This window comes from Mus caroli, chromosome 10, assembly GCF_900094665.2.
Source record: "Mus caroli chromosome 10, CAROLI_EIJ_v1.1, whole genome shotgun sequence".
NCBI classification, from domain to species: Eukaryota; Metazoa; Chordata; class Mammalia; order Rodentia; family Muridae; genus Mus; species Mus caroli.
Genome location: NC_034579.1, coordinates 31,597,522 through 31,609,248, shown reverse-complemented (window position 1 = coordinate 31,609,248; position 11,727 = coordinate 31,597,522).

Genomic DNA, 11,727 nt, shown 5'->3' with positions numbered 1-11,727 from the left:
TTGATGGGGTTTGCATTGAATCTGTAGATTGCTTTTGGCAGGAAATCAGTCTGGTGGTTCCTCAGAAAATTGGACATAGTACTATCAGAAAATCCAGCAATACCTCTCCTGGGCATGTACCCAGAAGATGTTCCAATTGGTAATAAGGACACATGCTCCACTATGTTCATAGCAGCCTTANTTATAATAGCCAGAAGTTGGAAAGAACCCAGATGGCCCTCAACAAAAGAATGGATACAGAAAATGTGGTACATTTACACAATGGAGTACTACTCAACTATTAAAAACAATGATTTTATGAAATTTGTAGGCAAATGGATATATCTGGAGCCTACCATCCTGAGTGAAGTAACCCAATCACAAAAGAATACACATAATATGCACTCACTGATAAGTGAATATTTGCCAAGAAATTTAGAATACCCAAGATACAGTTTGCAAAACACTTAAAACTCAAGAAAAAGGAAGACCAAAGGGTGGATACTTCTTTCCTTCTTAGATTGGGGAATGAAGTATCCAAGGAAGGAGTTTCAGAGATAAAGAGCAGAGCAGAGCCTGAGGGAATGACCATCCAGTGACTGCACCTCTTGGGGATCCAGCCCATAAGCAACCATCAAACCCCGATACTAGGCAGATGCCAACAAGAGCCTGCTTACAGGAGCCTGTTATATCTGTCTCCTGCAAGGCTCTGCCAGTGCCTGGCAAATACAGAAGTGGATGCTCACAGTCATCCATTCGACAGATCACAAGGTCCTCAATGAAGGAGCCAGAGAAATACTCAGGGACCTGAGGGAACTGAAGCCTCCTATAAGGAACATCAATATGAACTAACCAGTTCCCTCAGAGCTCCTTGGAACTATACCAGTAGTCAAAGAAAACACATGGTGGAACTTGTGGTTCTAACTATATTTGTTGCAGAGGATTGCCTAATCGATTATCAATGGGAGGAGAGGTCCTTCGTCCTGTGAAGGCTCTATGCCCCAGTATAGGGGAATGCCAGGACCAGGAATGGGAGTGGGTGGTTTAGAGAGCAGGGGAAGGGGGGAGGTTATACGGGATTTTTGGAGAAGAAACTGGGAAAGGGGATAACATTTGAAGTGTAAATAAAGATAATATATAATAAAAAAGTTATATAAAAGAAACTTGTAACTCATTAATAGAGACAATGTTGCAGAAATCATAGCTATTAGTTGATACATTTATACATTATTATTTTAAAATGTGTGTGTGCATGAGAGTGTGCATGTGCATATGCATTCTGTGTGTGTGTGTAAGGGGGGGGAGAAGAGAGATGGTTCAGAGAGTTGAAACCAAGCTCTGGGAATGCACCATGTCTAGTTCTTATGACAAAAAGAGTTATCTATTCTTTGGGCTGGTACTTTAGCCAATAGATGCTGAGGTCTTCCTAGATAATCCCATGAAGAAGCCTCCCTGATTCCTGCTCTCATTACATTCTCTAAGCTTCAGAAGCATATCAAGCACAAATCACTCTCTTCAGCTTCTTCTCAGCCATTTAGGAAGAAAAGTGCTGATGAACAGGTTAAAGGTCTCTGATGGCATGGTACTTCTTTCTCTTCTATGATGCACCATGATGACTAAGTATTTGACAGTTACCACTAGGGATACCTATCTCAACCCCTCTTTCACTCATCATTCTAGAGTTGTATCCTTAGGATTTTCTTATTTTTTCATGCCTTTGCTCTCTAGGTCTTGTGACCACAACTCAGGATGAGACAAGGGTCTAGAATTTGAGATGATCAGAACAGACGTGCTCAAAACAGCCATTCAGCTGGAATTCCATGTGTGGAATTTTCTTCAGCTCTTGATCCTTGAACCGAAGTCACCAATTATGACACGGGGCCTACTGAAACATCTTCATAGTGAAACAAGATTGTTTTTTATCTAAAAGAGAAAATCAATACAGGGCCTAGAAAACAGGGAATGAAACATTTGCAATCTGGAAAGTAGATAAATATTAGGAAGGAGAAACAGCAGAAAAATTTTCATGTAAAAAATTACATGAGAAATTTATTCAGCTGCTTACTTGTGATTAATTGATAAAAAGATATTTACTGAGTTCTGAATTCTTGTTGATATAGACTATTATAAACACATTCATAATCTACATCCAGACACCATTTTATATTGCAATTGATTTTTGTCTTATACAATACATGCCAACCACAATTTCACATCTCTTAACTCCTCTAAGCTTCCCTCTAACTTTTCTCTACCCAATTAATTCCCTGTACATTTTTCATCCAAAAGGAGAAGGCCACCAAAAGACTACCAAATACCCAAATACAGCAAAACTATATGCAGTACTATAAGGCAAAACTCTAAAATTTAAGCTGAACATGGAAATCCAACAGGATGAAAAGAGTCCTACATGTAAACAAAAGACTCAGAGATATACCCACTTCCATAATTAAGAGTCTCAAAGAAATATCAAGCTAACATTTCACAAACATACAAAGCTAGCAGCCACAACATATATGCTGAGGAGATGATAGAGACCTATGCAGGACCTGTTAATGCCATTTCAGTCTCTGTGTACCCATGTGAGCCTTGATTAGTTAATTCTATGGGCCATATTCTACTATTATCCTCCATCCTCTCTGACTCCTATGGTCTTTCTTTTGTGCCTCTTCCACAGGATTTCTTACGCTTAAAAAGGAGGGACCCTATGGAGATCTCCATTTGGACCCTTTTTTAGCATTTTATCTGGCTGTGGGTATTTACATCTACTCCCATCTGCTGCCCAAGGAAACATTGATGATGATGATGATTACACAAGATATCTATGAGTATAGCAGAATATCAAGAGTCATTTTATGGATGTTTTTATGAGGGAGTCTCAGGATGTGCAAACCTAGTGCAATAGAAACTTCCTGGAATCTGAGGGTAAGAATTTTTAGTAAGGATAGTAATAGAGTTTCAAATGACTACCACTTGTAGCCCGTCAAGGTTTCCAGTGATGAGACTAAGTTGTAATCTGTTGAGTTGTTGGAGGATTCTAGTGAAGATCCCAAGGAACTGAAGCTGATGCTAGGATAGAGGGTTCCACTCTACAAATTGACAGTGGGCCCCATTCCTAAGGAAAATATCCACACAACTCATTGAACGTGAAAATGTCAAGCTGGTACCTGCATAAAGCCTTCATACCTGGGATCTAGTCACTTTTGTATAAGAAGATACTCTGCAGAGTACAGAAAGAGAAATATAAACACCAACCCAGCAAAATGAAATCTCGGACTTATAATCTGTCCTGCCTAAAATGTATGCTAGGGTAATGGTGGTACAGAAATTGTAGAAGAGGCCAAGAAATCTCTGACTTAACTTATGGCCTACTCTAGGAGAGGGAGCTCATGCTGAACATTGATTGAATGGCCCAAAACTGGAGACTTAATAGCTTACAGACAAGAATAAAATCAAACAGGACTGGTCAATCACAAACAAACACAATCAAAACAAGTAATGAAATCATGCAAGCACCACTTTTAATATGGCTAAAAATGTGGTTCTGTGTTTAGTTTTCAGAATTATAAAATCAAATATTGGTGGATCAATTGCTTCTTAAAAACGTACAGATGTGGTAACGTCAGTGGATAAGAGTAAGTTTTTTTTCTTTGCTAAGGATTTTAGTTGGATTTCGAGCACTGGAAACTGGTGCCTCTCAACTGCCTCCAGTCTCAGGAGATCTAACACATTTGGTGCTTGCCAGGCCTGCATTTATATGCACACACTCCCTGTCATCATGACCACACATACATATACACACAAACCTAGACATAATAAAGATAGTAAAGAGACATTTTGTAAAACACATGAAAGTGAAGAAGAACGAAGACCAAAGTGTGGACACTTTGCCACACTTCTTAGAATTGGAAGCAATCAACCATGGAAGGAGTTACAGAGACAAAGTTTGGAGCTGAGACAAAAGGATGGACCATCTAGAGACTGCCATATCCAGGGATCCATCCCATAATTAGCTTCCAAATGATGACACCATTGCATACACTAGCAAGCGTTTGCTGAAAGGACCCTGATATAGCTGTCTCTTGTGAGACTAGGTCGGGGCCTAGCAAACACATAAGTGGATGCTCACAGTCAGCTATTGGATGGATCACAGGGCCCCCAATGGAGGAGCTAGAGAAAGTACCCAAGGAGCTAAAGAGATCTGCAACCCTGTAGGTGCAACATTATGAAATAACCAGTACCTGGAACTCTTGACTCTAGCTGCATAGGTATCAAAAGATGGCCTAGTAGGCCATCACTGGAAAGAGAGGCCCATTGGACATGCAAACTTTATATGCCCCAGTACAGGGGAACGCCAGGGCCAAAAAATGGGAATGGGTGGTTAGGGGAGTGGGGGGGAGGATATGGGGGACTTTTGGGATAGCATTGGAAATGTAATTGAGGAAAATACGTAATAAAAAATAAAATAAAAAAAATAAATAAAGATAATAAAAATAAAGTTTTAAAAATAAAAAAGTTGGTTATTGATGTTATTGATGTAGGCAGGGCATTTAAATATTGCTTAAAATGGTTAGATTCATATGAATTATATTGTATATATACTGAGAATGCTTAAAAAATCTATAGTAATGTTTGTTCCATAAATAATCTCTGTTCTATAAATATATGCCAGATATACAAAAACAGCAAAGAGCCAGTCAGTTTTTCTCTACAGCTGTATAATTTAGTAGGAAAAAGATGCAAGAACAAAAACAAGGAAAACAAATTATTAAAAACAAGTTCTTAACATGTCACCTGAAAAGAACAAAGATGAGGAACTAACAAACGACATGGCTTAAGTGTTTTCACCAAGAAAGAGTTCCTTGTGTAGTGGTAATATGTGAAAATTCAAAATAATAATATACAAATTGTGTACATGTACATATACCTGTGTGTGTTTGTGTATGAGGGTGTGTGTGTATGTGTGTGTTTGTGTGTGTGCAAACAGACATCCAAGAGATCCAGGAATGGGGAGAGAACTTGACAGGTGGAAAGACTAGCATTCCTATGATTTAATGTATATTAAAAAATGAAGAAAGAATAAGCCATAAATAAAATACTGACCATCTTTTTATGGTTTGGGGAAAATAGAGGTTTATTAGTTGATCTCATATGTAATAAAAACCACAAGAAAATTCACATGTAATAATCAAGCATTGATGTAAAGTTCTGCAAGTAATTATTTTGGAAATAGTTTGTCAGTATCATGAGTGCCCATTTAAGGATTTGTCAAGATTAGGGTAGGGAAACAAAGACTGATTGGTAGAAATTCCTTAACTATGACTTGTCTTTCTACTCTGAATCCCACTGGGACTTTCATTTTTACCTAATAATATGAGTTCTCTATCACTTAGTTATTTTGCTTGGACAAAGGAGGAGATAGTCTAATGATAGACTCAGAGGTTACTCTTAGCCTGCAGTAGAATAACAGCAATGAGAATGAACACTTGCAGATAAAGCTAAGTTTCATTTGAAAACAAATTGGCAGACTCTTCTGAGGTAGTGGCTCTCAACCTTTCTTACACTGAGACCTTTAATAAAGTTCCTCATGTGGTGGTAAACTCAAATCATAAAATTATTTTCCTGCTACTTCACCACTATAATTTTTCTACTGTTATGAATTGTAAGTAGTTACCTGATATGAGATACCCTTAAAGGGTTCAGACCCATTGATTAATAACTGCTATTCTAATAATTCAGGTATGTGGTTACACAATGAGTTACTCTGTGAAATTGGGAGAAGTCAGAAGACACCTGGTTGATATGAATCACAAGCCCATATTTTATATACATTAAGTCTGAGGCAAACATTTAAAGGCTAAATTAAGAAGGATATATGTTCATTGGTAAGGCTGAGATCAGATATATTCAAAACTGCTAAAAGAACGTAACCCTTTGTCTGTGAGGGTGATTTATTCCAATCACTACTATATAGAATGAATGTCCTTTAGGATTTAAAATTTTTGTTGTCTACATAGAAGATACACTTTTGTATAAGACAGAATAGTAAAGATTTGATTATTATCAGATACTGATGGGAATATAAATGTAAGTCTTGAATTGACTTGTGATAAACCTAGAAGTTGAAATCTGCTTCAAAGGAAACTTGAGGGGCTACGTGTCAAGCTCAGTGGTAGAGAACTTGTTGAGCAAGTGGGAGACCCTATGTTTGACCCCTTGTATTTGTAAAAATAATAAAATAATGATTACTTTAGATGAAACTAAAATGATCTAAAATAAAAAGCTAACAAACTTTGGTTAATATGGCTAGGTAGCTAAATAATGAGAACAAAAGAAAGATTCTCTCAGCTTGCCTTTTCAAAATGTTCATGGTTATAATGGGTGGCAAAATAACCAGGGCACAAAGTGAATACGAAATAATAGGAAGTGACAGACAGTGACATTAAGGTTATTATTTTATTTTGATTTTAAATCAAGGGCTGTTGGAAGTAGTATCTACAATTTTCGGGCTAAATATTTTGTTCCTCCTGCCTTTAAACTTCACTCAGAAGTTCTCAAACTACTTTCACAGAAAGAAAAGGCAGAAGAGAAAGGTGGGGAGCCTTATTTTAAGGGCAGCTTATTACACATTTATCTTACATTTGTAGTATTTGGAGTCTTTTCAGATATCAGGCAGGATCTCTTCACATTGCATTATGTAGTGATTATGGTATCACAAAGCTAGGCTCAATCAATCATGTATCTAAATTGATGTGATTTCAACATGCTACTGTAACAGTTTCTAATTATTGATGGTACACATTTATATATATATATATATTCAACATTTAACAATGTTATATCCATATATAGAGTAACTGTAGTTTTCTATAGCATTTTCAGAACAGAACATTTAAAAGACTTCCTCTTTTTAAAGATAATGTGCTGCCAAGTTGGAGTTGAATGCGCTACCCAACTCATAGCCTTCCCTATATTTAATAATTTTAGGGAGCCACCATCCCCCTGTAGCCTTGTAGCAGCTTTTGAAATGATCTTGCTTCATTTGTATAGGTATATTTCCCAAAGGCCATGAATCTTCTTTGAGTTAAAGCAATATTTAAATTGAGATAACAGTAAGTAGCTAGTTCGATGCTTTATTTGGCTTATAATGGGAATATGATTAATATACTTAAAATTATTTTCAACTTAAAGTACATAGTTAGAAAATTTAGTAAAAAGTATAAAATTTTGTGTTGAATTTGCAATTTGCTCAAATACATAAAAATTCTGATATCCATACTATTCCCTTGACTTAAACACTGAAAAATATATCCACCTTTTTTCTTCCTAAGACAAAAATCATTAACATTATAGACACTGGAATAACTGAACATTGTCTGGTCAATCAAATCTAAGAATGTCTTTTTAAGAATTGTTGATCAAATATTAACTCTGCATCTGTAGGTAAGGGGAGCTACAGGTAACAATAAGCCTTAGTTTTCTTCTTTATTTTCATACTTAAATATGATTGCTTGTGAATTTTAGATCTTCAACTTGTCTCTTAGATGAGAAAATAAATAAAATTTCAAACTATATATACACTGTGTTTTCTAAATTCATTTGTGTGATACTACCTGCAGTTGTTATGATTTTGACTGCAAGAAATGGCTTCATTAGAATAGTTTCAAAGCTTACTCAACAATATTTAATGATCTCACACAATAAGGAAGAGTTTTGTTTTGATAGATAGATGATAGATAGATAGATAGATACATACATACATATATATATGTATATATATAATATATACTTATGAGTTCATGTATGCTACTGCATACACACACACACACACACTACAAACATCTACACAATGAGGGGTAAAGTTTCATAATAACAAGACACAAACCATATGTACTGATTATAAAAGATTGTTATACATGTAGACATATCTATTAACAACCTGGAGCAGATACCAAATCTCTTCATGTGGTTTGAGAGGGAAAGATAATGAGTAACATTTAGACTAAGCTTTGGGAAGCTTATTTGGTTTGTAGGGGGTATATGAATGATGTGTAGAATCCAGTGCATGGGAGGAATGGGGGACATTGCAGACAGGTGACGAGATACAGATACACATAAAAGACCACCGCTAAACTGCACCCCCTTGGGAAGCATCTCTTTATTTTTGTAGATAAAGCCATGAGGAAACATAGCTACAACAGGTCTCTTTCTTCATTTACAAAACACAGAAGCTCCTCCTGAAGTTGGCCACTGATTCCTCCCTAAAATAGTTTGTAGAATCATACATTCTCTCAAACTTACCTTAAGATTATCTCACCATTCAGTAGCCTCATCCAATTTAACCCAGGACTAGAACATACCCTTTGCAGGAGTGACAGTAATCTAGTTAGCTCACTCACAGACTCTGATTTCATTGCTCCTCTTGTTTGTTTTTTTATGTTCTGGGACGAAAGTCCTCTTTTAAAAGAAAGACCCATAATATTGTCTGAAAAATTATAATTTATATCTTTGACACTGTGAAAAGGTTTGTAGATTTTTCATTTGTCCATGCTTATGAAACAACTACACAGGAGTTCTTCTGTAGTTTTATTCACAATTGCACCACTTTGTTACATGAATAAGAAATCCTAGGGTCATCAAGTAACCAAAAGCTTGCTTATACTAGCTTATTTTATGCCAATGGTATGCACACCTGTTCAAATCACTTTAGCTTTTCTATAAATGCTTGTAAGGATTCACATTTTCTGCATTTCTCTTTATACCTGAATTCTTAATGTTCCAAGCAGATGGACATCTGCATACTTCCCAAATAGTGATGCTCTAGAGTTTGCTACAATGAGATTTTTAAAAAGCACCTGTGTGTGGTGAAATCCTTAATGGACAACAGCGGGAGATCCTGGAAGTTCAGCCTCTTAATTAGTGATACAGCTTCTGGCTAGTGTTATGTTGAAAAGAATTGATTTATGTTACAATGCTATACTCCACACTTTTGCACGGTTATCTGATAATTTTAAGCAAAAAGTTTTAAAACAAAGACGACCCTCTGAGTTGCCTCTGCTTTCAAAGAAAATAAGTAAGGAGGATGCTTGTACTATTTGCATGTAAAAAACTGTTTATAATTTAATTATAACTTCTGTTGCAGAAATGTAATAGGAAAATGTGCTTTTCCCAAATTCTGAGAATTATAAAGTAAGAATAAATTATGATGTATTTTCACTGATAAGAATTTACTGTTTTCCCAAGGAGTGTGAAGCATTAGCAAGAAAATATCTAGTACTAATTTTCTTTTCTTTTCTTTTCTTTTTTAAACCATCGAAGTTTCCGACTCTCATAGACTCATTAAAAATTTCTTGGCAGTTAAGTGTTATAAAAATATTATATTGTCTGGGGCCAGAGAATGTACACTAATTTTATCATTGTCTAGATATCTATCTTAAGCTTGAAATTTAATTTCTTTGTTTTGTTTTGTTTTTATTTTTGGTTAAAATGATGCAGCTGATCTCTAATCTATGTGACAATGAGTACTTAGTAAAAAATCCACTTAACCACCAGTAAAAGAAAACGCATGGAGGGACTCATGACTCTAGCTGCATATGTAGCAGAGGATGGCCTAGTTGGTCATCAATGGGAGGAGAGGCCCATGGTCCTGTGAAGGTTCTATGCCCCAGTACAGGGGAATGGCAGAGGCAGGAAGCAGGAATGGGTAGGTTGGTGAGCAGAGGGGGTGGGAGGGGATAAGAGGTTTATGGAGGGGAAACTGGAAAGGGGATAACATCTGAAATGTAAATTTAAAAAATCCAATAAAAAAAACTAAAGTCACATTACCATTTGTCTATGAGATAACTCATATTTCCTTATAAAATTCCATGAACGATTTTAGTTACTTTATGGTAGAAGCAATTATGGATGGAGGAAGCAGAAACTACATATTTTTTAATCATCATGCATTCAATGTCAACTATACTCAAGAGCAAATTTGATGAAGAAACAAGTAGTATACTTGTCAGTGTTCACCATGCACACCACAGAGAACAGTGATTCATTGCTGGAGAACATCTAGGAATCAGCCAGGATGTACAATAGGGGGAAAATGTCAAATCTTGCAAAACAACACAATCAGTATGACAAAACTGAGACATGAGTTTTCCTTCAATCCTGGGGATAAACAGTGAGGCAGTTTACATCTTGTGGGATTCACAGTGTTTTAAGGGAAGTGGACTATTCTGATGTCATATAGGGATAAACTAACAATGTCACATTCAGAGAACTTCATTTAATAATTCTATACTTCCTTCACTCTGTCCCATTTTCGTCTCTGAGACTCTTATTCATTGTTTCTTGATCATATTTACCCCCTATACACCCACTTCTACTAGGTCCACCCTGGCCCACTCCCTGCCCACCCACCATTTTATACTCTAATAGTTTTTTAAACCTGTCAATTATAGTTGGTGTTGCCCATACAGTTCTGGTTGTGTGACTGTCCACTGGAGGATTGTCAAATCACCACGGGCCATGCTCTTAAATGAAAATTCCCTTCTTTCACTCAACAGCTTTATCAATTACCAATAAGTCAATAGATCATTAGCCAGGGGCAAGCTTTAGTGCCTGCCCTTCCTGTGCTCTGTTGAAATTTTGTCTGGCTTGAGTTTGCACTGGCCTTGTACATTTTGTCTTAATTGCTGTGAATTCTTTAGATTAGTAAATACAGAGATACATTTTGGAATAAAATCAGTGCAAAAAGAGAAGTTGCCAAATAGGGATGGTTTTCACAGCTACCTGTGAAGATTTCTAAAATAAATATAGAAAAGCTCTTCCCTAAGAAACATTGCTAGTAAGTCTATAGTACATACCAAAATAGGTCAATTATTTATAGCTAATTCACAACAGTATCATAGGTCCAGTCAGAGGGCAGGCTATGTTTTCCAAACTATTCAGCAGAAATACAAGTTAACTATTTTCTCAAAATATAATGTGAAGATAGAGACATTTAAATGACTTCTGTGCATTATAAATTTCAGGTGCACTGATCATTGCAATAGTTCTTTTTTTGTAGTGAGGGTTTGACTTTAATGGTTTAAAATCTTTCTCTCCAAGTAGTATATTAAGAGAGTAGCTTCCTTGGTTTCGATGATTCTTGGCTTATTTTAGACAGTGCATTGTATCATCAAGAAGTTAGTAATACATGAAAGGAATGATTCAGAACAGTGGGGCACTGAGACATATAGGCAATAGGCAAGTGGGGACTCAGCCAGAGAAGCCAAATAATGCTGGGATTCCAAATATTACCCAGGGTACTGATAAGCCACACATCTCTGCTGAGATATGTGTGATGAGGCAGAGATAAAGTATTCTTATTCACAGAAGAAAATTTCACATCATCTTTCTAATAGAAAATTCTCTAGAGAAACAAAAGACTATTTATTAAATGAACTTACAAAGGAAGATTTTAATATTGTATTTATAGAGTTTAATTATGTATTTTTGTTTACATATGTAAGTATTACATATGTGTGTATCTTTATGTCATGGGGTTGTAGGTGCCCTTGAAAATCAGAAGAGGCAATAGGATCTGAATCTAGGATGCAAGAAGTTTGAAACAATGATCAATGGTTTGAAACAATAGGTGCTGGGAACTTAACTTCAACTCTTCAGAAGAGCAGCAAGAGTTCTTAAACAATGTCATCTTTCCAATATCCTTTTATGGCATATTGATACATCCTTGCCCTTATTCTCTCTCCTTCATTT